This window comes from Heptranchias perlo, unplaced genomic scaffold (genome assembly GCF_035084215.1).
Source record: "Heptranchias perlo isolate sHepPer1 unplaced genomic scaffold, sHepPer1.hap1 HAP1_SCAFFOLD_50, whole genome shotgun sequence".
In the NCBI taxonomy this organism is placed as follows: Eukaryota; Metazoa; Chordata; class Chondrichthyes; order Hexanchiformes; family Hexanchidae; genus Heptranchias; species Heptranchias perlo.
Window position 1 is genome coordinate 3,312,513 of NW_027139516.1, and position 15,008 is coordinate 3,327,520.

General features: G+C 42.8%; 2 non-coding genes across 2 annotated transcripts; both read right to left on the bottom strand.

The window, feature by feature from the left end:
• Window positions 1-2,428: 2,428 nt before the first annotated feature.
• trnav-uac (transfer RNA valine (anticodon UAC)) lies at window positions 2,429-2,501 on the bottom strand. Its single transcript has one exon. It is a non-coding gene; the product is annotated as a tRNA-Val (tRNA).
• Window positions 2,502-2,941: 440 nt separating this feature from the next.
• Window positions 2,942-3,015, bottom strand: trnan-auu (transfer RNA asparagine (anticodon AUU)). The gene has a single exon. It is a non-coding gene; the product is annotated as a tRNA-Asn (tRNA).
• Window positions 3,016-15,008: the final 11,993 nt, after the last annotated feature.

The window sequence follows — 15,008 nt, forward strand, 5'->3', positions numbered from 1 at the left end:
TTTGTTATCTTTACTGTTACGTGGAAATATTTTATTTGTGGATTGGGCTGCAGCTGATTTTACTGCCAAGTCGATTTGCTCCTCCCACAAAAGCAACTGGCTTTGTCATGGATATGTGACTTGAGAAGTTTCGAACGGTGAAATGGTTGACATATTAATGACCTGGACAAAGAAATAGAACAGCAGTGGGAAACATTTAAAACGGTGATCAATAGAGTCCAGGAGAAATATATCCCACTAAAAAGTAAGAACAAACTAGCCAGAAATGACACACCAGGGATGAATAAAGAAATAAGGGCAAAATTGAAACGAAAGAAAAAGTCCCACATTGGACAATAAAGGAGAGGGGGAATGTGAAAAGACTGGGAAAGAAGTCTAAAGAACTATTAGAAAGGCAAAAAGGAATATAAAAAAAAGCAAAGTATTCTGGACACATCAACAGCCAAAGAAAGTTTAGGATAGGAATAGGGCCACTAAGGGATACACACGACAAACTCACAGGCAATGACAGCGAAATGGCAGAAATATTAAATAATCACTTTTCTTCAGTATTTACCAGGGAGACCAGCATTGAGTGCATGACAGTGGAAGAAGAGATCAAAAAAATATAAAGACATTTAAGATCGAAAGGGGGGGAGATAATTGATAATCTCATCAAACTGAGAGGGGAAATTTCCTGTTAGGTGCCTAACCAGAGTTTCAAACCGCTCACCCACGCTAATTTCCGTATTACTGTTCAGATTCATTTCACAGGGACACGATTACTGTGCACCATTTAGTGAGGCTCAGTGAAAGGCGGAAATTGATCTATTAATGGAATCATGGAATAGGACAGCGCCATTCGAATGCCATTCGTCCCATCGTGCCTGTGCCAGCTCTCTGAAAGAGCTGTCCAGTTAGTCCCACTCACCTGCTGTTTCCCCATAGCCCTGAAAATGTTTCCATTCAAGCGTTTATCCAATTCCCTTTTGAAAACTGTGAGTTAAAAAAACAATATTGAAAGGGGTGCTGGGGCCTCTGCAGCGTCAATGTGGAGTGTGCGATGATTGAAGTTATCAAGATGTTTCTTTACACATGGTATGTTGTGCAATCATCCTGAAATATCTTCAATATCCAACACAAATTGAATTGCAAACCTGACGGACCAACACTGGAAAACAAGTCACGAGTGAACGCAAATCATCTGGGACCCGTTTTCAGCCTCACGGCACTTTAAGTAAAGTGAAATAACTTTGCATTGAAAAGATTTGGAACTTGCATCTGTGCCTTTATCTGTTCCATTTCTTAAAGTTGCTGGTGTCTGATGATGTACACGCCTCTGCTCCCTCTATTGAACAAGAAAGGAGGTGTTTGACGATGACGGGACCTGTTGGTTATGAGCTCATCCTTTGCATTGAGTGGGTTCACGTCTTTTGAACGGCGTCAACTTTAGCCCAGCGGTGAACTTCGCAGCAAACAAGTTCATCACCGTCTCACCGCGGGCGCTGACTGACCTGTTTATTGTTATTTATTTCAGACCTAAATAAATAGTAACCGTGATTTGAAATTTGCACTCAGTGATTTTTAGGTAGTCGCCTTTAAATGTTTCAAAGGCGACTCCTAATTTATGATCGTCCGCCATTTCTCCAGCCGTTTTGAAAACAAAACATGTCTCTGCTTTTCGCGTCTTTTTTCGAAAGGGAAAAAAATATATTTCCCGTGACCTCTGAAGGATGTACAAGTACATTTCAGAAAGCTGAAGCAAGTTCACCGAGCTTAAATCGTCTGACCACGTTAAAGGCGCTATATACATATATATAAATATGTATATATATGTAATATATGCAAGTCGTTGCTGTCTGTTTCTGTGGTTGTCTTTTTTCTCTGTGTGTCCATCTGCAGGTCAATTTTGAATCAATACCAGTGTTCGTGTCAGTTTGTTGCATGAAATAAATGAGAGTATCAGGCGCTCCCCTCCCTGCCACTGGGTCGGTACTGAGTCAGGGTTCAGACCAAACTTCTGGTTTTTTTTGTGAAAAAGCAATTAAAACCTTCATTCGGGAATGATCCAGTCTCATGTGAGCGGTGAAAGAAACACTGACCCCGATGTGATGTGAACACGCAGCCTTTTGATCTGGAGTCAGACCTTTGCACCACGCGCTCTGAAGACAGGATCCTGGATGTTATCATTTATATGAATGTTTCTCAAACACCGTTTCATTTATCCCACCTTGGTTGAATCGATGGGGCTTATCAAATCTCCGCCAGATCCCACCGGGAATGGGACAGTATTGGAAGCAGTCTTCACCCCCACGATCACGCTGGCTTTCATCGCCTGCTCTCAGCGGACTGCATTAACCGGGCTGGGAGATATGGACTTTGTTCATCTTATTCAGCAATGTGAATCGTTAAATATTTACTAATTTTTAATGGGAACAAGGTTTTAAAATGTTTCCGCCTGGTTTCGAACCGGGGACTTTTCGCGTGTAAGGCGAACGTGATAACCACTACACTACGGAAACCTGATGCTGCAAACTCCGTGTTAGGGATATAACCCGTCAGCCAAACTAATTTCCGTATTACTGTACAGGAGCTCATTTCACAGGGATACATTTACTGCGCTGTATTTCGGAAGGCTGCAGAGAAGGATCGGTAGCGATGGTCAGGCAGGGAATCCCAGAGCATCGCGCCCACACAAACATTTCACTGTTTTTTATCATGTGCCTGATATCCGACCGCAGTGTAAATTATGGCGAATCAGACATGTTCAGATGACATTGTTCACAGAATGCTTTCTTGCAGCCAAATCACACATTAGAAAACGTGAAATGAGATGAAGAGATCGGAGCCATTTAAAGTGCGGCCAGTGACTGCAGATCAGGAATGAAAACCTGGCACCGGCTTCAGGTCGATCAGAATGAGGCAATGAATCCGAAAGTGGGAAGAAAAAAAGCGCAATTTTCGTCCCTGGGTGGGCTCGAACCACCAACCTTTCGATTAATAGCCGAACGCGCTAACCGATTGCGCCACAGAAACCGCCCGGTGTTTTTTCTTGCGAGATACACTAAAGCAGCGTGTCACCTAGCCAAAGTTACATGTTGCAGCCACAGAAATGCAATTGTCCACTATCAGTGTTACTTTTCCAGAAATAAAGGATGGGACATTGTTTATGGAAACGGTCTGGTCTCGCTCACAGCATCGATATCACCGCGAACCAGCTCTCCTGCAACCGGCGCGCCCACCGGTGCTTTGTCTGTTATTGAGTCGGACTGTGGGAGAACCTTCACCACACGGACTCCAGCGATTCGAGAAGGCGGCTCACCACCACCTTCTCAAGGGCAATCAGGGATGGGCATTAAATGCCGGCCTCGCCAGTGACGCCCACAACCCATGAACGAATGAAGAAAAAGTATTCTGAACCTGACGCTGATATCAGGTTTTGATGCCTGATCTGCAGTAACTGGGAGCGCTTTAAATGGACCGACCTCTTAATTTCACCCACAACATCAGAGTAACTGTTCCAGGGGGACATGCCGACTCAACTGCGTCTTGGCCGCCTGTCTGCTCAGTCCTTTATTCGCCTACAATTCCGTTTCCCAAAGCGTATCTACAGATACACAAAGCTCTTTGTCATTTCGGTTCCTTTCGATTTGTCCAGCTCCCGATTGGCAATAATTTGCAAACCTGGTTGCAGCCCTCCGCCTTCCATCGTGTCCAGGGATGGGTTATGTGGAGAGACTGGAGAAGCTGGGATTGTTCTCCTTCGAGCAAAAAAAAAAGGTTAAGGGGAGATTTAATAGAGGTGTTCAAAATTATGAGGGGATTTTGATAGAATGGATGGGGAGAAGCTATTTCCATTGGCAGGAGGGTCGATAACCAGAGGACACAACCTGCATTTATATAGCACCTTTAATGCAGTAAAACCTCACAAAGTGCTTCACAGGAAGAGTTTTTGAACAAAACTTGACACTAAGCCACATAAGGAGATATTGGGACAGGTGACCAAAAGCTTAGTCGAAGAGGTAGGTTTTAAGGTATGTGTTAAAGGAGAGAGAGGCGGAGAGGTTTAAGGATGGAATTCCAGAGCTTAGGGCCGAGGCAGCTGAAGACACAGCCGCAAATGGTGGAGCGATTAAAATCGGGGATGCGCAAGAGGCCAGAATTGGAGGAGCACAGAGATTTTTTTTATTCGTTCATGGGATGTGGGCGTCGCTGGCGAGGCCAGCATTTATTACCCATCCCTAATTGCCCTTGAGAAGGTGGTGGTGAGCCGCCTTCTTCAAACGCTGCAGTCCGTGTGGTGAAGGTGCTCCCACAGTGCCGTTAGGAAGGGAGTTCCAGGATTTTGACCCAGCGACGATGAAGGAACGGCGATATATTTCCAAGTCTGGATGGTGTGTGACTTGGAGTGGAACGTGGAGGTGGTGTTGTTCCCATGTGCCTGCTGCCCTTGTCCTTCTAGGTGGTAGAGGTCGCGGATTTGGGAGGTGCTGTCGAAGAAGCCTTGGCGAGTTGCTGCAGCTGCAGTGCATCCTGTGAATGGTACACACTGCAGCCACATTGCGCTCGTGGTGAAGAGAGTGAATGTTTAGGGTGGTGGATGGGGTGCCAATCAAGCAGGCTGATTTGTTCTGAATGGTGTCGAGCTTCTTGACTGTTGTTGGAGCTGCACTCATCCAGGCAAGTGGAGAGTATTCCATCAAACTCCTGACTTGTGCCTTGTAGATGGTGGAAAGGCTTTGGGGAGTCAGGAGGTGAGTCACTCGCCGCAGAATACCCAGCCTCTGACCTGCTCTTGTGGACACATGATCTCGAAGAGTTGTAAGGCTGGAGGAGGTTACAGTGATAGTGAGGGAGCGAGGGCCATGGTGGGATTTGAAAGCAAGGATGAGAATTTTAAAATCGAGGCGTTCCCGGAGAGGGGGTATGACTGGAGCGTCACACCGTCCCCTCCCGTCTTTACTTCCACATACGTACATTGGGACAGGGCTTGGGCGGATTTTTCTGTGTCTCACTCAGGGCCGCTGAGTCTCCTGCAGTCCCCCCGATCACCAACTCACCCAGTTTGTAAATTTAAACCGGAACAAGTGCCTCGCAGAGGGCAAGAGATGAAGGCAAGGCTGGAACCTCTGACAATAAATCTCTTGCCCACCAGCGAGGTTTGTGTACCTGAATCGCTAACTCTTCTTTTAAAGTTTTGACATTCATTGGACGCCACGCGGCACCTCCAGACTTGTCTCTTGCACTCACAGTGAAGCGGAGGGCCCTTTTCCCTCGCACGCCAGCAATTGTGATATCAAGAAAAAGATGGCGGAGAAATTCTCCATTTCAGCGAAAATGGAGCGCTGGGGTCCGCTCATGAGTGCAGCGTAAAAGATGCAACTCGCACCCACGATCCCGAGGGGAATGCCTCTCCCGACTGAGCTAGCCAAGCCTGAGGAAACTGTTACTTCCTTGTCTGTTGTTGCAGCGAGCCGGCTGTTGGCTCCGCTCCAAGGGTTCAGTGCAAACCATGAAACAGGTTCTCCTGAATTCCATGGTGTCGAAGGCAATCGAGTAACAAGTCGAGCAATGTATTCCGCTCAATGATTGATCATTCCATTCAGATCTTCTGCTTTTCAGCTGCACTTCCCCAAAACATTGCAAATAATTTTGCTCAGTATTTGTTTCGCTTGTTTAATATTTTGTTCTCCGGTTTTGCCAGATTAACATTTCATTTCAATTATCAATGACAGGGAGCAATGAACAATGAACGAGTGACCAAAGTTCCGTTTATTATTAAAAAGCAGTGATTCCGAAATTATCCAGGTTGATATGAATGGTGAGATAAATAGTGATTTCGACATGATTTAAATACGCAGCCTTCAGAATCTGGAATCAGACGCGCTACCGTTTCACCACGAGGTCTACTGATGGCATAGATTATATATGTATGAAAACTTATTATATCCTTAAATATATAAATATTTGATGCAGTGTTCCCTTGTGGTTGGGAATAGTTCATTGCACAAAAATAATTCAAGTCTGTGAGACATTTAATGTTTTCTTTAATCGCCATTAATACGTTCTGTTGCACACTGAAGGAAATGTTAACTTGTTTGCCAAGTGACAATTAAAACGTCAATAAATCTTTGAGCTTTGCATGTCATGAACTTTTATCCCTTCCCATTTTACATACTGTATTTTAGGAGTCTGCTTAAAAATGTTTAATGCTTATTATACAAGGAATCTGGTGTAGCCGTTGTTAAATTTAAAAAGGTTTGTCGCCCCTTTCACGCATGAACAAACTCGACCCTGGAGGTTTATGGGGAGCAAGTCCCAACAAAATGTTTCCCTCCGAGGTCAAATCGGGGACTTTCTGCATGTAACTGGTGAACATGATAACCGCTACACTACGGAAAGGACAAACTTGTCGGTCTCAGGTCTGAAGGAAGTGTCTCGGGGAAACATGAACTGCCGAGTCTCTTCACACTGACTCTTTTCACGAATATTTCATCGATCGAAACTATACAAGTCACAGGGAAAAATGTCAAAGTCATTTAACTCCCGAATTAGCCCCAAAATCAATCAATCTCAGTTTTGCAATGTTCAATTGACCCCCGGCCTCAACAGCTTTATGGGGGTGAGTGTTCCAGATTTCCACTCCCCTTTGTGTGAAGAAATGTTTCCTGACATCACTCCTGAACAGCCGAGCTCTAATTTTAAGGTTACACCCCCTTGTTCTGGACTTTCCCCACCAGAGAAAATAGTCTCTATCTGCCCTGTCAAATCCTTTAATCATCTTAAACACCTCAATTAGATCACCCCTTAATATTCTATACTCAAGGGAATGCAAGTCCAGTCTATGCAACCTGTCCTCATAATTTCTTATCAAGGATAGCCACCAAAAGGGGTTTTACGATGGCTTTTGAGTGCATTGGCTTTTGCCAATGGGCATGTTGGTCCAGGGTTATGATTCTCCCTTCGGGGTTGTTTGTCCAAATATGTGAGAGATCCCGGACGAGCCCTTATTTTACTTTTGATCTTGAACGTCCAAAGACAGAAAAGTACCCAAATCACCTCACATGAGTGAAACAATTCCTATGTTTCATACCATTACCTAACACAACTGCCCAACTTGGTTCTGATGAAAGGTCATTGAGCTGAAACATTAACTCGGTTTCTCTCTCCACAGATTTTGCCTGACCTGCTGAGGGTTTCCAGCATTTTCTATGTTATCAGAGTATCACTTCCCTCATCACCTAACTACACTCCTCCACTATATGTCGCCTTATGTTGCAAACAGGCTCCTTCCACACAGCCACGTGTTCTGCAGAATGGGGTTTATCTCTCACCAGTACAGCCCTTTCCCGCTGCGTCAGTATGGAATTATACGGAGCAATCGTACAGATGTCACACCTCTCCTGCTTCCCTGTGAAGCTGCTAAGACGAATAGCACACAATGCTGTCTGAAACACATACACACCAGCTCTGAATAATTTAAAGGCCTTGTTATGATTGTCAGAGAATTGTTTGTATCAAAAGGATAATTAAACTTACGAGTATTATGATATCAGCTGCAGTCCAAGAGTTTCTGGACTTCAGAATCTACTCGTCTCTATATTAAACATATGCATGCATATAAAATGAAGCAAATCTGTCTTATGATTGTAGTTTCATTCTCCCAACAGAGATTTATACTTCCTTACTTAAGAGGCAAAAGCTAAAGGTTTGTATTACTTCAATATAAAGATTAACTCTTTCCTTACAATACAGATACCCCAAACTAATATAACACCTCAAATTGATCAAGTTTCTCAAACTAATACAGTACCTCAAACTAATACAGTACCTCAAACTAATACAGTACCTCAAACGTATAGAGATTCTGAAACTAATATAATATCTCAAGCTAATACATCATCTCATACTAATACAGTACCTCAAACAAATACAACACCTTAAAGTAATACAAACCGATACAGAACCTGAAACTAATATAATACCTCAAACTAATACAGCATCTTAATCTAATTCAGTGGCTCAAACTAATAAAGTACCTCAAACGATAAAGAATCTGAAACTAATATAATACCTCAAACTAATACATCATCTCAAACTAATAAATACCTCACACTAATACAGTACCTCAAACCGATACAGAACCTGAAACTAATAGAATACCTCAAACTAATACAGCATCTCAATCTAATACAGTATCTCAAACTAATAAAGTGCCTCAAACTAATACAGTATCTCAAACTAATACAGTACCTCAAACGAATACAACACCTTAATCTAACACAGCACCTCAAACTGACACAGATTCTGAAAATAATATAACACCACAAACTACAACAACACCTCGAATTAATACAGCACCTCACACTAATACAACACCTCACATTAATAGAACACCTCAAACTGATACAGCACCTCAAACTGATACAGCACCTCACACTAATACAGCACCTCACACTAATACAGCACCTCACATTAATAGAACACCTCAAACTGATACAGCACCTCAAACTGATACAGCACCTCACACTAATACAACACCTCACACTAATACAGCACCTCACACTAATACAGCACCTCACACTAATACAACACCTCACACTAATACAACACCTCACACTAATACAACACCTCACACTAATACAACACCTCACACTAATACAGCACCTCAAACTGATACAGCACCTCACACTAATACAACACCTCACACTAATACAGCACCTCACACTAATACAACACCTCACACTAATACAGCACCTCACACTAATACAGCACCTCACACTAATACAACACCTCACATTAATAGAAAACCTCAAACTGATACAGCACCTCACACTAATACAACACCTCACACTAATAGAGCACCTCACACTAATACAGCACCTCACACTAATACAACACCTCACACTAATACAACACCTCACATTAATAGAACACCTCAAACTGATACAGCACCTCACACTAATACAACACCTCACACTAATACAGCACCTCACACTAATACAGCACCTCACACTAATACAACACCTCACACTAATACAGCACCTCACACTAATACAACACCTCACACTAATACAGCACCTCACACTAATACAACACCTCACACTAATACAGCACCTCACACTAATACAGCACCTCACACTAATACAGCACCTCACACTAATACAGCACCTCACACTAATACAACACCTCACACTAATACAGCACCTCACACTAATACAGCACCTCACACTAATACAACACCTCACACTAATACAGCACCTCACACTAATACAGCACCTCACACTAATACAACACCTCACACTAATACAACACCTCACATTAATAGAACACCTCAAACTGATACAGCACCTCACACTAATACAACACCTCACACTAATACAGCACCTCACACTAATACAGCACCTCACACTAATACAACACCTCACACTAATACAACACCTCACATTAATAGAACACCTCAAACTGATACAGCACCTCACACTAATACAGCGCCTCACACTAATACAACACCTCACACTAATACAGCACCTCACACTAATACAACACCTCACACTAATACAGCACCTCACACTAATACAACACCTCAAACTAATACAGCACCTCACACTAATACAACACCTCACATTAATAGAACACCTCAAACTGATACAGCACCTCAAACTGATACAGCACCTCACACTAATACAACACCTCACATTAATAGAACACCTCAAACTGATACAGCACCTCAAACTGATACAGCACCTCACACTAATACAGCACCTCACACTAATACAACACCTCAAACTAATACAACACCTCACACTAATACAACACCTCACACTAATACAGCACCTCAAACTAATACAGCACCTCACACTAATACAACACCTCAAACTAATACAACACCTCAAACTAATACAACACCTCACACTAATACAGCACCTCAAACTAATACAGCACCTCACACTAATACAACACCTCAAACTAATACAACACCTCACACTAATACAATACCTCACACTAATACAGCGCCTCACACTAATACAACACCTCACACTAATACAGCACCTCACACTAATACAACACCTCACACTAATACAACACCTCAAACTAATACAACACCTCACACTAATACAACACCTCACACTAATACAGCGCCTCACACTAATACAACACCTCACACTAATACAGCACCTCACACTAATACAACACCTCACACTAATACAACACCTCACACTAATACAGCGCCTCACACTAATACAACACCTCACACTAATACAGCACCTCACACTAATACAACACCTCACACTAATACAGCACCTCACACTAATACAACACCTCACACTAATACAACACCTCAAACTAATACAACACCTCACACTAATACAACACCTCACACTAATACAACACCTCACACTAATACAACACCTCACACTAATACAGCACCTCACACTAATACAACACCTCACACTAATACAGCACCTCACACTAATACAACACCTCACACTAATACAACACCTCAAACTAATACAACACCTCACACTAATACAGCGCCTCACACTAATACAACACCTCACATTAATAGAACACCTCAAACTGATACAGCACCTCAAACTGATACAGCACCTCACACTAATACAGCACCTCACACTAATACAGCACCTCACACTAATACAGCACCTCACATTAATACAGTACCTCACACTAATACAGCACCTCACACTAATACAGCACCTCACACTAATACAGTACCTCACACTAATACAACACCTCACACTAATAGAACACCTCAAACTAATACAACACCTCAAGCTAATACAGTACCCCAAACTAATATATTACCTCAAATTAGTACAGCATCTTAAACTAACACAGCACTTCAAACTAACTCAGTGCCTCAAACAAATACAGTACCTCAAACAAATACAGTACCTCAAACTAATACAGTACCTCAAGCTAATACAGTATCTCGAATTAATACAATACCTCAAACAAATACAGCACCTCAAACTAATCGTGTTCCTCAAACAAATACAGCACCTCAAACTAATAGTGTTCCTCAAACAATAGAGCAACTCAAACTAATAATGTTCCTCAAACAAATACAGCACCTCAAATTAATAGTGTTCCTCAAACAAATACAGCACCTCAAACTAATAGTGTTCCTCAAACTAATCCAGCACCTCAAACGAATACAGTACCTCAAAATTAATCATTAACTGAAATGTCAAAGTCCGAACAGGACAAGCAGGTTGACCTTGACAGGCGGCGAATCTGTTAAGAGGATATTAAGCTGCAGGAGGAAGTCCCGTTCAGGAACTGCAGTTGTATTCAATTAATTTCGAGTCTTTTCTCAACATTGGAACAGAGAAACACGTGGTACGTAATATCACCGCAGGGCCTTCCATGGTCGGCCTAATTCAGTACAACATCCCCAGGACATTTCGTCTCAAGCTCATCACCAGATGCCTTTCAAGTAACCTTTGCTGATTTGTTGCAGTTCAGTTTGGGTTTGAATAGAGTTGTTTCTTTACCAGCATAGCTTTATTGGGGCGAGGGGTATTTGAGTTTGTACCGGGCAATTTGTAGGTGCCCATTGCTAATTGATCTTCAATTGAATCAATATATTTCAATTAAACTATCACAAAAAGACGGACTATTCCTGCACCCACTCCCCGACGATCCCCCACCCAATGTTCCAACTTACTCACTTCTCCATCGCTGCTTCTGCCAATCTCCACCTCTGTCTCTAATTATAAATCTGCCGATCATGCTCTCTTTCGACTAATTTTATGTTTCTTTACCTCTTTCAACTATATCCATTGTTCTTTTCACCTTATTAAAATCAATATAAATCTCCTTCGACCGATTCGTATGTATCGTTGTCTCTCCACTGCTTTAAATGTATCTATCTATCTATCTATCTATCTTTCTTTCCATCGATCTATCTATCCATCCATCTATCAATCTTTCTATCCATCTATCTATCTATCTATTGCTCTATCTCACTATCCATCTATCTCTCTATCTATATATATCTCTATCCATCTATCTATCTATCCATCTACCTCTCTATCCATCTATCTATCTATCTATCTATCTATCTATCTATCTATCTATCTATCTATCTATCTATATATCTCCTATCAATCTATCTATCCATCCATCTGTTTAACTATCTATCTATCTATCTATAAATCTCTCCATCCACCTATCTATCCATCCACCTATCTATCCATCTATCTACCTATCCATCTATCTATCTATCCATCTATCTATCTATCTATCGATATAGCTATCTATCTATCTATCTATCGACCTTTATCTCACTATCTCTCTATATTTGTTTCTCCCTCCACCTGTTTATTGCTCTGTTGTTGATTCTATATCGCTTTCTGTCTCTCCTCCTTCATTACTCACATTTTTCAAATAACTTTCTAATCTTTATCAAAAAAAAATGCGACATTAATGCATGAGCATGAGGTAAATTAGCCAATTACAAGGTGGGGTGGACTCAGTATGTTGGTCTGTGAAGACGTCACCGAGCCCTCTTCCTCCTTCAGGCTGCTGATCACAGAAGTCTCCCTGAGCAGCTTCTGGAAGAAGAAACGCGAGCACTTCTCGTCCTGCTCCACGGAGCGGACTCTGGAACGAAAGATAATCTTTGAGGCCCCTTTAACTGGATGGATCACACCGTGAGATCACAAGGTGAGGCCCCTTTAACTGGATGGATCACACCGTGAGATCACAGGATGAGGCCCCTTTAACTGGATGGATCACACCGTGAGATCACAAGGTGAGGCCCCTTTAACTGGACGGTTCACAGCATGAGATCACAGGATGAGGCCCCCTTAACTGGTCGGTTCACACCGTGAGATCACAGTATGAGATCCCTTTAACTGGACGGTTCATACCGTGAGATACGGTCTGTATTGTACTGTATTGCTTCGAAATTGTGAAATTTAGTTTTAACTCTATGTATTCTTAAATTTTATGCAGTAATGTATGTTTTGTAATAAAAAAAATTCACAGAAACTTTCGAATCAAACGGGAATTGAACCTCCACACGTTATCCATTGCTCCATTGGCCCAGTTTTCAAAAAGCATGCAGTAACTCACACTTCCACAACGCTGGAGAATGAGCAGTTTCCGAGTAAGTCTCGGTCATGCCCACGCGATTCCACGAGTCCGGAAGTGTCAAAAGGTGCACGGTGAACAATCACCAAAGAGAGAGACAGAAGCTGCTTCCTTTCGATCGCTCAGCTTGTAGAGCGGAGGACGATAGTACAATTAACAGATCAAAGTTTGCTGGTTCGAAGTAATAAACTTGCTTTTGGAGTAAGTAGCTCTAGGCCATTCTCTTAACTTTACAGGCAGCCTGCGGCTTAACATGTTGGCGCTGAGGCACAGGAGAGCACTTTTCCTTTGTCAAACCTGAAAGCTTTCTGTGTCTGTCAGAACACGGCTGTTTTGTTCGAGCATTTGCCTCTGCTCACCAGCAGGGAGTGCCTTTGCGCAACAACACTTCAAACCGCTTTCAGGCAAAAATGTCTTCGATCAGGCAGACAGACAGGGCTCTCGCTGCTCCCTCAAGCTCGGGGCCGCTGTTCCTTTCCTGAGATCTCATCTACCTTCCGCAGGCTCGGGCTCTTCTCAGCATCATTCACGATTACTGTGGCTTCCCGTACTGCTGTTGCTCACTTGCTTATTCTCGATACTACCGATTGGAGCAAAGTATTGATTGTCGTCAGGGAGGGGGCCAACCCAAGGCGAGATTTCTCTGCTGATCGTGGAGCGACTTGGAGGCGAGTGCGAAGCAGCGACTGTGAAGGGCATTGAATAAAGGGGGCAGTAGCAACATGGATACAGAATCGACTATAGGACTGGAAACAGAGTAGTGGTGAACGGTTTTTTTTCGGACTGGAGGGAGGTGTACAGTGGTGTTCCCCAGGGGTCGGTGCTGTGACCACTTCTTTCCTTGATATATATTAATGACTTGGACTTGGGTGCACAGGGCACAACTTCAAAATTTGCAGATGACACCAAACTTGTAAGGGTAATGAACAGTGAGGAGGATAGTGATAGAGTTGAAGAGAATATATACAGACTGGTTGCATGGGCGGACACATGGCAAATGACACTTAACGAAGAAAAATGCGAATTCATGCATTTCGGTAGGAAGAACGAGGAGATGCAAAATAAACTGGAGGGCACAATTCTAACAGTGATACAGGAACAGAGAGATCTGGGGGTATATGTGCACAAATCATTGAAAGTGGCAGGGCAGGTTGAGAAAGCGGTTAAAAAAGCATACGGGATCCTGGGCTTTATAAATAGAGGCAGAGAGTACTAAAGTATGGAAGTCATGATGAACCTTTAGAAAACACTGGTTCAGACACAACTGGAGTATTATGTCCACTTCTGGGCGCCGCACTTTAGGAAAGATATGAAGGCATTAAAGAGGGTGCAGAAGAGATTTACTAGAATGATTCCAGCGATGAGTGACCTTAGTTACGTGGATAGACTGGAGAAGCTGGAGATTTGAGAGAGATTTTCAAAACCATGAAGGGTTTAGACAGAGTATATAGAGAGAAATCGTTCCCATTTGCAGAAGGGTGAAGGACCAGAGGACATAGATTTAAGGTGATTGGCAAAAGCACCAAAGATGACATGAGGAAAAACGATGGGGCGGTGGAGTGGGACCAGCTGGATTGCTCTTGCAGAGAGCTGGTGTGGTCTCGATGGGCCGAATGGCGTCCTTCCGTGCTGTATTCTTTCTATGATTCAAGTCGAATGCTCGCTGAGCAGGTGAGAGATAGCAAGATAGATTCTTCCATTCTCCACTCACCTTTTGACTTGGGTCAATTGTCCAGAAACAAAAGTGGCATCAGTTTTCTGCGAGCCCATGGTCCATGTACTTCTTAAGCTTCACTGCGTGCTACGGTACAGAGAGGTCAAGGGGCAGCAAATCTTTTGGTGTGCAGCAGGAAGAAAAAAATATTGATTTTGGTCTTGAGCAAAGATGGAAAAAAAAAGCTTAATGA